Source organism: Ictidomys tridecemlineatus, chromosome 10 (genome assembly GCF_052094955.1).
Source record: "Ictidomys tridecemlineatus isolate mIctTri1 chromosome 10, mIctTri1.hap1, whole genome shotgun sequence".
Taxonomy (NCBI): domain Eukaryota; kingdom Metazoa; phylum Chordata; class Mammalia; order Rodentia; family Sciuridae; genus Ictidomys; species Ictidomys tridecemlineatus.
In genome coordinates this window covers 104,742,680-104,757,919 of record NC_135486.1, presented here as the reverse complement: position 1 = coordinate 104,757,919, position 15,240 = coordinate 104,742,680, and the positions used below count along the sequence as shown (strand labels likewise).

General features: G+C 53.7%; 1 long non-coding RNA gene across 1 annotated transcript; it reads left to right on the top strand.

The window, feature by feature from the left end:
* The first annotated feature begins 9,156 nt into the window (after positions 1–9,156).
* On the top strand, positions 9,157–10,750 carry LOC110596928 (uncharacterized). Its single transcript, XR_002482780.3, has 2 exons — positions 9,157–9,729; positions 10,383–10,750. It is a non-coding gene; the product is annotated as an uncharacterized LOC110596928 (long non-coding RNA).
* Positions 10,751–15,240: the final 4,490 nt, after the last annotated feature.

Genomic DNA, 15,240 nt, shown 5'->3' with positions numbered 1-15,240 from the left:
TCCTCCTGAAACACCCCCTACACACACACAGCCTGATTCACTTCCCAAAAGCAATGTGTGGTGCACACCATTATACACACACACACACACACACACACACACACACACACACACACTGTGGACACTCCCTCTGACTCACCCTCAGCCCATCCACCTATGAGGAAAGGCAGCCACCTAGACAAAAAGGACAGGGCCCTCCACACAGAGGCCCTGCCTAAACTGCTGCTGGTGTACCTGTTGCAGCCAGCCATGGTGACACCTTGGGTCCACATGGGACCCTTGCTAACCCACATGCGCACATGCTGCCGGGAATTTCAAGACCTGCCCCATGAAATGAATGGTCACTAGGTGCTTTCTGCTTCATCCATCCAAACAGGCCTTACAACGGTCCTAGCTGTTAAGGTCTCCATGTCTCAGACTGTGAAACCGAGGGGTTGCGGGTGCTGTGCCAGGGTCATCATAAATTGGTAACTGGTCAACTCACAATTTAAATCCAGATGGTCCAATTGCAAAACCACAGCACTTAGTATTTATTTTCTCAACACACACACACGCCTGCTCAGGCCTTTGCAAGGGTGTCTGCTGGGTAAGCCCCAGACTCAACAAAGACCTGGATCAACCAGATGGATAGAGAGAGCAGGGATAGTGGCTCACTCTTCCTGCTGGACATGAGGCAGCTTCCCGGGCTCCAGGAGTTCCCTCTGCCTTTCCAATGCCCACAAGCTCCTCATTCAGAATTACGATGGCTCAGGTGGGATCTAGTGAGTAGTCTTTGGGGACGTACCTTTGAAGGGGATAATGAGACCACCAGCCCCGTCCTTCCTCTTCCTCTCCTTTTTTTCCTGTTCCTACCCCAAAGCTACAAATCATGGCTAAAATCTCCAAAACCGTGAGCTAAAAATAAATCTCACACACCTCTCTCTCTCTTCTCTCCCCCCCCCCACACACACTCCCTCTCTCTCTGTATCAGGGACTGAACTCAGGGGCACTCTACCACTGAGCCACATCCCCAGCCCTATTTTCTATTTTGTCTTTTATTTAGAGACAGGGTCTCTCTGAGTTGCTCAGGGCCTCACTAAGTTGCCGAGGCTGGCTTTGAACTTGCGATCCTCCTGTCTCGGCCTCCCAATCTTTTTTCTTTATAAGCTGGAAAAAGAGAAAAAACTTATGCTGGCCCTACAGAGACCCTACTGGGAGGGAGGCCAGGATGCCAGCTGGGTCAGTAAGTCTCCTTTTTATGAAAATCATCACCACCTCTTGGCCCACCCAAGTGCTCTTTGGGGAGAGGCCTCCGATTGGTTAGAAGCACCTCAACTGTACCTGTGCCCCTGGGTGCCCTACCAAGTGCTCACCGTATAGATTATCAATATTTTCCACCAGAGTGCAGGCTCAAGAATTGACAGAGGGAATGACCACACATACTGTCAAATAAACCTGCTTAGTGGCTCTATCATCTCTGTGCCCTCATGGGTGGCTCCTGTGTCCTTTGTCCACTAAAGATGGCCTGGCTGGGGGTAAATGACCCAGGTAGGACAGTTGCCAGAGGGCATTCATGGAAGGAGAGAGGGACACAGGTGGCTGGGATTAATAGGGAGAAGAGCCCACAGCCATCCTAAGAAAATAGTACCCAGAGAAAAATGGTGACAATTTTATCCTGTACCCAGAACTTCACAGCAGCATTAACAAACACCCATAAATCCCCAAAGCCATAAAAGAAACACTGTCCAATTTGTATCCTGGGCAAAAAGCTAATTTCCCCATATCTAAAGAGCTCTTACAAATCAATAAGAAAAATAGCCAAGAGGAAAAAAAAATGAGCAGAGGTTGTAAATAAAAAGAAAGGATATTTAAAAAATTAAAAAGTGTCCACTCCTAACAGAAATGCAAATGAAAGCTATTCTGGGATGATTTTCTCTATTTTTTAACTCATCAGGTGAGTGAAGGTTAGAAAGTTTGAAGACATGTCCAAGGCTTCCGTGCAGACACTCTGGGATGCAGAAATTCCAAATCCCCGCACCCTTTGGCCAGCATTTACTTCTAGGAGTGTGTCCTCCAGATACTGGTTGGGAATGTGAAAAGTGACATGTTACAGTGAACAAGGCTGTTTGCTGAGGCTCTCTTTAACAGCCACAGACTTGAAACACCCTAAGTGCCTTCAGATGGGGGCGGGGGCAGGGTGTTTGGCTAGGTCTTGGCCCATTCAGGCCTAGAGAGTTGAGCTAATTTGAATCCATCTCCAAGATCGTCCTTGGGGGGAAAAAGGTAAGTGGGAGAATGTTGTATGGCACATTTTTTTAATTCCAAAAGAAAAAGAGAGAAAGAACATTTTATTTGCTGTGTGTGCGTGGACTGATCTCTGGGAGCACACTCCAACAAGGAGCCTCCTGTCGAGGGGTGGCAGGCCAGCCGGAGGGATGTACTTTTTAAATATTATTTATTCATGGATAGTGAAATGCAGCGTTCTTAAGGCGTAGACAGTTCTATATTCAGTTGTTTACACAGTTCTATGAGTTTTGACAAATGTATACATCTGTTGTAATCACTGCCTGGATCAGAATATTGAATACGGCCATCACCCCAGAAAATGAGACTGACTTTCATGGTGTACCCATGCATGCCGTTTGAATTTTGGGCAACGTGCAGATGTTTCCCCTTATAATAAACTTGAATGGAATTCAAGAATGGAAATGAAAAATTGTTTCCTGTCATTTCTTCTCCTGCCTAAAGAAACTCAGGGAAGCAAATCTTTCCAGCCCCACTTCACAGGTGACAGCAGTGACTTTCATGGGGTGACCACGACTTGATTAGGGGACCCCCACAAGGCAGTCAGGGCTTGAACCCAAGGAACGCGCGATCTCTCTCTCTCTCTCTCTCTCTCTCTCTCTCTCTCTCTCTCTCTCTCTCTCTCTTTCTTCTTATCAGGGATTGAATCCAGGGGCACTTAACCACTGAGCCACATCCCTAGCCCTTTTTCATATTTTATTTAGAGACAGGGTCTCCCTGAGTTGCTGAGGCTGGCTTTAAACCTGCAATCCTCCTGCCTCAGCCTGTCAAATAAACCTAGTAACTGGTCAAGTCACAGTTTAATTCCAGATGGTCCAACCTGTTACCAGGTTACAGGCATGTGCCACCATACCTGGCCAAGGCTGTTTTTTGTTGTTGTTATTGTTGTTGTTGTTTGTTTTGTTTTGTTTTAAATGGCTTTATTGAGGTATAAAGCACATACCACCTAATTCACCCCTTTAGAGTATACAGTTGGTGGATTTTAGTATATTCACAGAATCACACAACCATTAACCACTATCTAATTTTAGGACACCACCAAAACCCTAGGGGCATTATCAGGCACTCCCGGTTTCCCACCACCACTCCCACCCTAGACAGCCCGTCCATTGGCGTTGTTCTTCTATGGATTTCTTGGTTCTCGATATTTCATATAAATGGAATCTGATGAAATCTGGTCTTTTGTGACGGATCTATTTCACTGCGCATAATTGTTTTGAGGTTCGTACATGGCGTACTGTGTGTTAGCGCTCCGTTCTTTTTTATTGCCAGATAATACTCAATTGTAGGGTCATACCATATTTTATTGCCCATTCATCAACTGACAGGCACTTAGGTTGTTCCCTCTTTGGGGACAGATGACCAGCGTGGTCATGAACATTCATGGACATTTTTTTGTGGGGTCAATGTTCCCAATTCTCACGGGTATACATCTAGTGCTGGAGCTGTGGGGTCACATGGACCTCCGTGTTTAACATTTTGAAGAACTCACAAACCTCTGCCACGGCAGACCCACTGTTTTACACACCTACCGCAGTGTATGGGCTTTCAACTTCTCCACATCCTCACCAACACTGGTTATCTTGTCATTTTTGATTATGGCCATCCTGGTGGGTGTGAGGTGGCATCTCATTATAGTTTTGATTTGCATCTCCCCGAAGGCTAGTGATGTTGAACATCTTTTCATGTGCATTTTGGTCATTTGCATATCTTCTTTAGATAAATGAATATTCAGATATTTTTGCCCATTTTTAAATCAGCATATTTATCTTTTTATTATTGAGCTGTCAGAGTTCTTTATATATGTCCAGAATATATAAAGAACTTGCAAATAGTTTCTTTCTGGGGGTAATTAAAAAAAAAAACAAACTTTTATATTGGTACTGTTCACAGCTCAGAAAGTTGTAATTTTGATGAAAACCAAATTTTTTTCTTTCTGTTTCTTGTGCTCTTGGTCAAGAGTCACCTCTCAGAAGGCTTGACCTGAGATGAAGATTGACTCCTAGTTTGTCTCCTCAGATTTATATAATTTTAGCTCTGATATTTAAGTCTTGGCTGTATTGTGAGTTAATTTTGGTATATGGTGTGAGGCAGGGGTCTAAAGTCTTGCTTTTCAAGGCAGATATCCAATTGTCTCAGTGCTGTTTGTTGAAAGACTATTCTTTCCCCTGTTGAATTGTGTTGATGCTTCTGCCAGAAATAAGTTGACTAAGGGTTTGTTTCTGGGCCCCCCAGTTCAAGTCCATTGAAGTATGTGTCCACCCTTACAACAGTACTACACTGCCTTCATTACCACACGAAGTCTTGACATCAGGAAGGGTGAGTCCTCCAACTCTGTTCTTTTTCAAGATTGTTTTGACTCTGTGGGGTTCTTGAACACAATGTGCATTGCAAACTCTGGATCGTCCCTGGGCATCTCTGAGTAGATGAGGCACATAAGTAGCCCCCATACTTGGAGCTGTGAAATACTATGAACAAAGTACACATCCATTTTTGCACCTACTGTGTGCCAGGAACTGCTGTAGGTACCCAACATGCATTTATTCATCCCAGTCATGGGAGTTGGTTCCATTGACGTCCTTTTGCACAGTGAGGAGACCGAGGCACCAGGGGGCTGGGGAACTTTCCCAAGGCCACCCTGTCCACTAAGGGATGGTTGGGATCATTTTATAGCAAGGACCCAGACACCTGCTGCCTGCATCCCAGGTCTGCTGTACTTCTCCACCACATTTCTGAGTTCAAGTGTCCATCAACCACTCTCTACATACACTGCAGATACCAGTGACCACCAACACCTGTGAAGGCCTCCAAGAACCAGGGCCACCATCTCTGTCCAGCCAATGTTTGCTGGCTACATGATGGTGGGAGGAAAAAGAGATGGAAGGACAGATGGACAGACAAGATTCCAGCCCTGTGCTGCATCCATTTTGTCTCTGGTTGTCCAGGGGCCCTTGCCTGGCCCTACTGGGTGGAGTGGACAGGAGACCAGGTGGGCACCCCCTTTCCACCCCTGTGTTTTGAAGGCTGGGGGTGCTTTCCTCAGTATCAAAGGCAAATGGCCCAGAGCCCAGGCCTGTTCCCCTGTGATTCATTCTGCTTGATTCTGACTAAAATGGGGCTTAATGAGAAGATAACAAAAATGACATTTTGCAAGCTTTAAAGTGGACAGTGTCCAGAGGTATTTTATTTCTTTAAAAAAAAATAGTATCAACCATGAGGACATTTCACTTGGAGGGAGATGTCTGGGAACAGCCAGCAAGTAGAGGAGGGTGCTCAGCCACATGGCCCATGGGTCCCTGGGTCTTTCCAGGGGTTTCAGGGTGGACACACTGACAGTGGCCACCTGTGGGTGTGGCCTTGAACTCAGTGTGCCCCTCCTGCCCCTTATGATGGCAGAGCTACAGGAGGTTCCTTTCCCTGGCTTCTTGCTGTGAGCCCCTTGGGGATCAGGCTGGTTTGGTCACCATGTCACTCCTGCACACAGTAGGTACCACAGTAGGCACTTTGGAGCTGAGCTGCGGGCATGATTTTCCCCAAAGATGTGCCGTCAGTAATAGCTTCTATGCACTGGGGTCCCTGGCTCCAGGTGGGCCCCATTTCCCAACCCTCTGGTTCTCTCCCAGAGCTGAGAGGGACAAATTGCTACAGGTCTAGCTCGCTGCAGCCAAGCGCTGGGCAAAGGCCCCGAACCCCAGGAGGCAGGCAGAGGTCTGGCTGGGTCTCTCCAGGGGGCTGCTAATCTGAACCTGTATCCAAAAACGTGTACAGGTTAAAATGCATGTATGCCTATGTGTCTGCACACGTGTTCACATGTGTGTGTCTGCATACATACCCACGTGTGTGTGTGTGTGTGTGTGTGTGTGTGTGTGTGTGTGGGCACTCCTGCTCATGGGCACCCTCTTGCACTCCACTGTTAGTTATCAGCAATACGTAGAGCTCCTGAGGCTGGAGAGGCCATGAGTCCCTCCGTGCCCAGGCACAGGGCTCGGGAAGGAAGGGGGACAGGTGCAGGTGAGGCTGATGGGTCACCACCAGGAGCTCACAGCCTCAGAGCACTTCCCAGGTGAGCCACACCTAACCCTGATTCCGTGTCCTGGGGTGACAGTCAGGAAGAGCCACACACTGGGTCACTTAAAACCACAGACCTTTACTCATTCACAGTCTGAGGGCCTGAAGCCAAAATCAGGGCCACCTTCTCTCTGATGGCTCTCAAGGGGCTTCTACCTTCCGCCCCCTCCCCACCCACACACGCAATCTCCGGTGTCCCAGTTCTGGGGCTTTGAGACTCGTCACGATACTTTCTCTGAACATGTTCTCCTGGGTCCCAATTTCCCCCTGTCCTAAGGACAGTCAAGTTGGCCGTACCAATGATGCCATTTTACCCTGATCTCCTTTAAAGACCCTGTTTCCAGATAAGGTCACATTCCAAAGGGGGTTAGGACACCCACATATCCTTTCAGGGACTCTACTGAGCCCATGACAACCCACATCCTGGTGACTTCTGCCACCTTTCATACGGGCAGTTGAGGCTCGGCAATTCCAGCCCTTGGCCCAGGATCTCCCAGGCAGGGACTGATAGTCACAGCAGGCGGGAGCCGCGCATGCTCAGGAGGAGGCAAGCCGACTCTGGGCAACCCCGGCCATCTCCTGGCCTCCTGTGTGGGGGGGGGGGGGGCAGCATGTGATTTGGGCCTTGTCTTGAGAATTTTTATTGCCTGCAGAAGCTCTGCGAGTCAAGTTCCAGGAAAAATCCTGACTGTTCTGACACTCCCCCCACCTTCCCTCCCACCCCCCAGAGCAGGACTCAGGGCTCAGGCCCCCTTTTCAGTCCTCAGAGGCTACAAGGGCCCCTCAGTGCCACCATCCCTCTTCCTCCCCTCCAAGTCCCTCTGTTCTCTGGAAGCTGGACTTGCTCCTCCTCCGCCTTGGCAGTGAATGGTCCCCGAGGTCCATCCATCTTGCCCCTGCATGTGTCCCTAACCTGCCGCCTTCCCCCATCTGCAGAGCCATTGTCCTCGCCTGGACTGAGCACAAGAACTGAACTCCCTCTGGATGCTCAGAGTAAATTTGGCATTTGGAAACGTGAGTTCTCCAAACACAGTCCTTGCATACCCCCAGGCCCCTGGGCACACTATTCCCACCTCCAGGGGGGGGCCTCTCCCTAGGGAGCTGGACATTGCACAGTGTCTGAGAGGGGCCTGTGGGTCTCTGAGACCCCACACCCTTGGAGACATAAGACACATAGGTCCAGCCATGCCTGAGGGGGGCAGCCAGGGTGCCTGGGATGTCGGTCACCTGGACCCATCTCCCCGAGCATGGAAGAGCCTCTGAGCGTCCACTCTTGCCCATACTGACCAAGCTTCCCTTATGCTCTGGCTGAGGGAGACTTCCCAAATCCCACATCTCCTTGTAGAAGAAGCCATCTTCCTGGGCAGGCCTCTGTTCTCTGTGGAATTACCTCCGGCCAGCACCCCAGCTGACACTTTGCCCCAGGGGTGTTCCAGCGTGCCCACCAGGCCTTAGCTCACGCTGACACCTCTACTGGGCCTGCCCGCCACTCCTCAATGGCTTATGGGGTTCCCTGTGGAGGAGCACCCTGCAGGAGGCTTGTTTCATTCCACACTGGAGTCACAGGGTTGCACTTACCTTACGGGGGGCTGAGCAGTCTGGAGGATGGATGGGCAGGTGGGTCCAGGAGCAAGGGCCTTGGTGGTGATGAACCAAGGTCCTGACATTCCCCGGCTTGTCCCTGTCCCTGCCAGCCTGCTAGACCCACCTCGCTTTGCCTCCCCCTTCCTCCCTAGACGCCTCTTCACTGTCTCTCAATAGACTGGCCGCTCACCCCAAGGCCCCTCGTGGTGGATCCCGGCCAGGCTGCACTCTGCCCGGAGCCCTGGTCTGTGCTCCCCGTGGAGGGAAGCCAGTGTCTCCCGCCTTCCAGGTCGGCCATGACCCCACTGGTCAGAGGCTTGTGAACGAGAGTCAGAATGGTAGCCAACACCCACAGCACCCTATCAGCCCAGCTCCAGACACACGGACCCTGACAGCCACACTGGGGTCCGCATGGTTGCCCTGCAGAGCAGAGCCAGTTCCAGAAAATTCTCTTCCTCTGGGGCTGCTTTTGGGTGGACCCTATACCTACAACCTGACCTTCAACACTGCCCAGCCCCTCGGCCTCCATGAAAGCACAAATTAGGAGATGGAACGGCCACCATGTGTGGAGGGGTCCATCCCTGCACCCTGAGGCCATCTCCACCTCCGCTTCCCTCCAAGACTCTCTGTACCCTTCCATTGCCTTTGGCAAAAATAAAGCCCCTCTCCACAGTGCTGGCCTTTCTGCTCCTCCCACTCTCCAGCCTCCTCCCCCAGTGGGTACCAGGATGTGCTTGATTCCCTCCAATGTCATGGAGCTCATTCCTGTTTCCCACATGTCCACCAAGGCAAGACAACATGGTCCATCCCTGATGGCTCTCAGCCATCAGTGTCACTCTGCTGGGGTGTCTCTCAAGTGTCCCCGTTGGGCCAAACCCTAACATTCCTTCGCTGCTCATGGAATCAATGCTGCTCTAGGGCTGAGGCTCCTTCCCACCAGCTCCACCCCCTCCTTAAAGCCACCCCCCACACACACTTCTTCAGCCCACACAGCACGGCCAGGGGCACGAGGCTTATGTCATTTACTTATTCCCTTCCCAGACCCTAGGGGTAGGGTTTAGGATTATCCCCCACTTACCAGAGAAGAAAGCTGAAGCCAGGGACCTCTCATTGGTCATGCAACCAGTCAGTGGCAGGGCTGGGGTCCAAGCCCACGTATCAGCATCCAGTCGGAGGCCTGCGAGCCTCGTCCTGGCCCGGCTCTGCTCAGCACTTGCTCAGCCAGCTGGGCCATTATATTCCTTTTTCTCACCCATAAGGCTCCTGCTCTGTGGTTGTGCAGTTTGCATATAAATGACCTTGACCGTCACTGAAGGTCCTTACAGTTTTTGAAGGTCAAGGAGACTGGGAGATGGGAGGAATCTTCCCTGAGTCACTCAGTAGGTGATGAGGGTGGCCCTGGAAGAGGACTTCCTGGGGAGAGGACAGGGTGATGGCCTTACCTGGGTCCCCTGCAAGTTCCCGTGCTGATGGCTGATCCCCAGCACCTCAGAAGGTGAGTGTACTTGGAGAAGGGCATTCAGAGAGGGGATTAAGGTGAAACGAGGTCACTAGGGTGGCCCTAGTCCAATCCGGCTGGGCTCTTATAAAAGAGGTCAGGAGACAGACACATAGAGGGATGACACTGTGAAGCCACCCAGAGAGGAGGCTACAAGCCAAGGAGGGCGGCCGCAGGAGCCGGCCCTGCCCACCGTGGTCTCTCTCAGCCTGCAGGACCAGGAGACAGTACACTGCTGTGGTTTAAGTCACCCCGTCTGTGGCACTTTGCTACGGCAGCTGAGCAGACTGACAGAGGTGAGGGCTTCCTGTCTCCACGCTGGGGGCTCTGGGACCACAGCGGGGGGTGAAGCTGGTCCACAGGGTCCTGTGCCGGGTGCTCCCTTTGCAGAAGCCGGCCATCTCTAGCTGGCTTGGCACAGCCAGCCCAAGATCGCTACACCCGGGACTCCAGCAAGTCCCTGCTTTATGACAAGCCATCAAGTGGCCAGCAGATAAAACGCCTGTCCCATGTGACAAATTTGATACATAAAAAGTCTCCAAGCCTCTTTTTATTGACTGGGGATCTTGTGCTTCAAACTCCACTATCTCCCTGGCTGACAGATTGCCTGCTGAAGCCAGGCCCTCGCTGTGCTGGCTGGTGGGGACACGGAACCCAGTCTCCTGGCCCTCAGCCTTCAGGCCCTGGAGACTTCTTGGGGTGTCCTGGTCCTCCAGCAGCAGCAGGCCGCCCACTTTCACCAGCTGGGCCCCTCTCACCCTAATGCAAACTCTATTGCTTTCCTGGAGGGCAGGTAGGACACCATTTCGGGGTGGGGGGGGTGCAGAGACCACAGGGGACCTGCCACAAGCAGCACCTGCAGTCTGGGCACTAAAACCGTGGCAGCAGGATTAGGCGGCAGCTCTGTTGACCATGGGGGCACTGGATGAGGGGCTGTCCCCCTTTGCAGATGGGAATGTGAAGCCTGAGATGGGAGAAGGACTGACCCAGGTCTCTGCAAGCTGAAGGTGGAGCTGAGCTGGGAGCCTCATCTGCAGATCCCCAGGACGGATCACGTATCCTCGCACCAGCCCCTCTGCCCTGGCTTCTCGGGCAGTAGCAGCTGTTTCTAGCCTAGCCTGGTCCCCTTGGGACCTCACCAAGCCAAAAATGCCTGTGGCCTCAAAGGGAGCTGGGAGGGAAGGCACGTCGCACTACAGGAAGGACCGTTTCTCTCTTCCAAAAGAGCTGGGACCTCAGCACGTCCGACAAGACTGAGCTCGGGAGCCAATCGCTGCACGGGGAGCCAGTAATTAATAAAAATGGGTAATGATAGACCATCTGTCCCAGCCTGCGCTCCGTGGCAGGGCCACGTCGAGCCCTCATTAGGCATTCCTCTGCCGTTGTCCCCACAGATGTTGGCAGTAGCTGCGCCAGTCCCATGGGAAGAGGAGGTTGAACGCGTTTAGGCAATTGGCTCGGAGGAGGCTGGGTCTCGGCCACGGAGCTTCTGCAGGCTGAGCTGGTGGGAAGGGCCACAGTGCGAGGGCCCTCCATCCGTCCTCCACCCTGGAATGAGATGGGCCTGGCCCTGGTTCCTCTCTTCACTCCTTATGTGACCTTGGGCAAACACTGAACCACTCTGAACCTCTATGTCCCACACTGGCAAGGTCAGAGTTGAGCCCCCAAGGAGAGTTACTGTCGGCTGGGGAAGGCAGGGCAAGAAGTCAGGACTTATCAGGGCCTTTAGTGTGCTAGCACAGAGACAGGAGCCCTGGTTCACACTGGGCCAAGCTCGCAGCCCACAGAGGTCTGCACAGGAAAGGCATCCTGGAAAGGCACGCCAAGAGGCCCAGGTGTCCTGGAACTCTCCAGAAGGTGCTGGGCAGGGCTTGTTCTCCTTGACCTCTCCTGTTGGACAAGGCCTGCAGCTCAAGGGCCTCCCCTTCCCCTGAAGGAAGGTCCATCCTGTGGGGACACAGGACTAGGACTCAGAAAGCCCAGGGCTTACAGGCTTGTAAGTCACAGGAGCAAGATGAGACTTGGGACAGAGGGTTTCTAGAGGGCAGAAGAGGAATGAGGGTCTGGACCCAGCAGAGGGATGCTCTTGAGTGGTTCTGGGGTCAGCAGCAGGTCTTGGCTTCTGGCTCTGTGTTTGTGTCCCTGCTCCCCGACCTGGGGTCCCTCTGGACAAAGAGCCAAATGTCCTCAGATCAGGGCTCCTGACCACAGAGCAGCCACACTCACCAAGAGATGGTTGGACCTTGAATGTGGCAGGGGAGCATCCACAGAGAGGGACACTGAGCCACAGAGCTGAGGGGCCTGCCCAAGGTCACACAGGCATGAGCAGCAGAGCACTAAGGTCTTGGCTCATCTTGATCCTGAAGGTGAAGGTCCCCTGACTCAGGGCTCCCCCATCTGATCTACTCTCTGATGCACCTGGAGCCCCTCTGCCCCACCCTGTGAGCTCCTGGCCCACCTTGGCCTTGTCTGTCCCAGGCGATGGCTGGCTGAGCTATCCCAGGCCATGGATCGGGAGTGCAGAAGAGACACCTGGCCGTAGGCCTCTCCGGTTACTCATCCTGCGTAACCTGAAGTCTGGCCTGGCATCCCTCCGGGGAACCCAAGCTTCCCAGCTTTGTCCCCAGCACAATGGAGCACCTGGAAAGTGGAATCAGAGATGTTTTTGTTCCTGGAACACCCAGACGGCCTGAGCCCTCCCTGGACCCAAAGGGCCCATGGAGGTCAGAAGGGAAACTGAGGTCAGGGCAGGGCCGGTCCTTACACAGGAAGTGGAGCACAGACCAGAGCCTGGGTCTGCTGAGCCCTTGGTCGGGGATCACCAGATACCTGGGGTGGGGGTCTCCTTGGACAGAGCTGCCCTGCTGGCTCACACACATCGGCGACAGAGACAGGTGGGTGCAGGGGACTAGCAAGCCATGGAGGTGCCCAAGGGCAAGAGGATAGAGAGGGTAGCATCATTAGTGTCGTGAATATTCATGAAAAAAATATGAATATTCATGGTAACCTCTTCTTCCACTGATAGGGAGAGGCTGGGCTGCGAGGGAGGACAGATCACTCCCTCCTGAACCAACTTTAAGGCCAGAACCTAGCAGTGGCCTTGGGCTTCGGAGCCCGCCGGCCCAGCCAACCCCGCAGGGCCCTTCTCTAAGGCTTGCTGAGGACCGGGGGCCAGCAAGAGCTGGGCCAGAGTGAGAGGACAGGTGGGTTCTCCCTGACCTGGCTGAGGGCTCCAGAGCCCAGCTGGCCAGACACCTGGGCATGGCAGGCTGAGGAAAGATCCTCCAGCCGGCCTGGCTTCTCCTGGTGACTGGCAGGCAGCCATGGAGGAGCTGGGCCTGGCTGCAGCTGCTCAGAACAAGCATCACCTGGGGGTTAATGGGGAAGGCAAGATTGAGCCAGGAATGGAGCTGCCCAGTGCCCACGCCTTTCCTTTCACAGAAATGAAAAGAGCAGGGATCAGAGAGGGTCAGTGACTTGCCCAAGGTCGCACAGTAAAATCACGAAAAAGCCTAAGGTTCCATTCTATTAATAGTGGGCATGCAGGTAGATACCGTCACATCTGAGCAGGTTCTACCCTGGGACAAAAGGAGAACCCTATTCCTGGCACATATTAGGCCTCCAGGTAGTATTCACTGAGTGAAAGAAAGATCCATAATGCTAAATTTGTTTCTATTTAACGATGATAAAACTGAGGCTTGGAGATGAAGGGGCTGTCCAGATTTTGCAGGTAAAGTGTGCCAAGAGAGATGGACAGGTGAGACTCACCTGAAGGCAAAGACAGAAAGCCCAGAAGACGGTGGGCTGTCTGGACCGAAGGCATCAGGGCTGGCGGAGATGGGACAGGGAGGATCCTGAGATGGTGGGGGGAGGTCTATGGTTCCAGAGCAGTCTCAAGCAGAGGCACCAACCCCATCTGTGTCGGGGACGAGCCAGAAGGGAAGCCGTGTTGATAAGAAATCAAATGAGGAGGCTGACAGAGTGTGCAGAGGAAAAATAATCGTAAATGATGGTTTTTATTAAAAAAAATATATCACTAGGAAAATGTATGCTCATTCTAGAGCCCAAAAAAGCCCAGAATGTCATAAGGGGGAAGGGAAGGGGTGGGGAAATAGAAAATTAAAATCATGAAAATAGCCCCCCCCAAAATGTCCTGCCACCTACTGAAGGCCATAGCACGGGAGGGCGGGCGCTGGGGGGGCTGGCACTGGTGTGTGGGTGATAAACATTGTCCCCCGACTGCAGGAGCAAGAGCTGCGGGCAGAGGAGGGACAGATAATCCCTCACGGGGCAGTGATGGATGGTTCCTGTCATGGCCAAGGAGGCCCCGTTGGCCGGGCCTGGGGGCTGGAGCCTGGGCCTCCACAGGGTTGGGGGCCCTCTGCCTGGAGGTGGGGCTTCTGGCAGTCCTGGCTGAAGGTGGCCACCCCGTTGGACACACCCTGGACCCCCTAAATGAGGGCTCCCTCCCAGAGGAAGGAGAAGAGGCAGCATCTTGGGCTTCTCCTGGCATGTCCCCACGGTCATCACAGCACCCCCTCTCCCTGGATGGGGGCAGGGAATCAGTCACGTCTGTCCCTCCTTAGCCGACGGGCCCCAGGAAGTCCCCCACCTCAGCCATCCAGCCCAGGGTGAAGGGTGCCAATGCCCGGTGCCAAGTGGGCCCCAGTATGCCCATGGCTGATAGGGGCATGCCACGTCAGCTGGGTACACTCCTGAGACTTACAGGGACACTGGCCCTTGACCCATACAAAGCAAAAGAAAAGGCCCCAAGAATCCCTCAAGGTCCCCTTCAGCCCTGATATCAATGGCGGACACCCTGACTGTGGTCAGGAAATAAACAGCTTCCAGGTCAGGGTGGAGGGGTGACAGGAAGGGCAGAGCTGGCCAGGGCTGGGGGCACTGGGACCCATTTGCAGAAAACCCCCGTGACGCCACCTCTTGGACCTCCGGAAATGGAGGTAGTAGCCAGAACACCAGGTTCCTTGGTGTGAAGAGGTGGCTGGGCCACTCCCTCCCTGAGGGGTGACCGTAGTGACCACCTGCCCAGCCAGCAGCATGACGGGCAGGCAGCCAGGCACCGGCCAGACCCGTCCTGGCCTTGGCCGCTGAGGACTTCCCAGCTCCCCCCCACCGCCCAGCTGTGTGCCCGCGGGAGCCCAGACTGTTCTGCTCGGCGTCCTCCCTTGAGACCCCAAGGGAGCAGATGGGGACAGAGTAAGGCTGGAAGGTGGGGACAGATGGGGAGATGACGAAGTGATGAGAGAGACAGAAAGGCAGGCAAGAATCGGAGAGACCGAGGACGGGCAGACAGGAGGAGAGGCACAGAGACACTCCCGGACCCCGACACCCCAGCCTGTCTACCCGGTCTCACCCCCCTCCCTCCCTAGGAAGCCCTGGCCTGGCTTCTTGGGACCCCCTGCTCATCCAGGGTCCCCATTCCTACCTCCCCCAAGCCACCCCCTTCCCAGGACTCTACCTCCTGAGGCCTCTCTTCTCAGGTTCTGCAGTTGTTGCAAGAGGAATTTTTCATCCCTTGTAAGTGATCTCCTCCCGGAGAAAGACCAAGTCCTCCTTCAACCTCCCACGACGCCCCCGCTGAGAGTCCTGAGCTTCCCCCAGCTCCATCCAGACCCCACCTGGGCCCATCCATCTACCCAGTAAACCGGAGCTGGGTAGTGAGTGAGGGAGAAGCCCCAGGACCTAAGGCCCAGGCAGGGGGCTTCATTTCTCTTGATCAGAGGCGGCTTGTGGCCCAGCCGACTCCTCACCCTCCCGGCCCCAGACCCCTCCCCAGACCAGGGTGG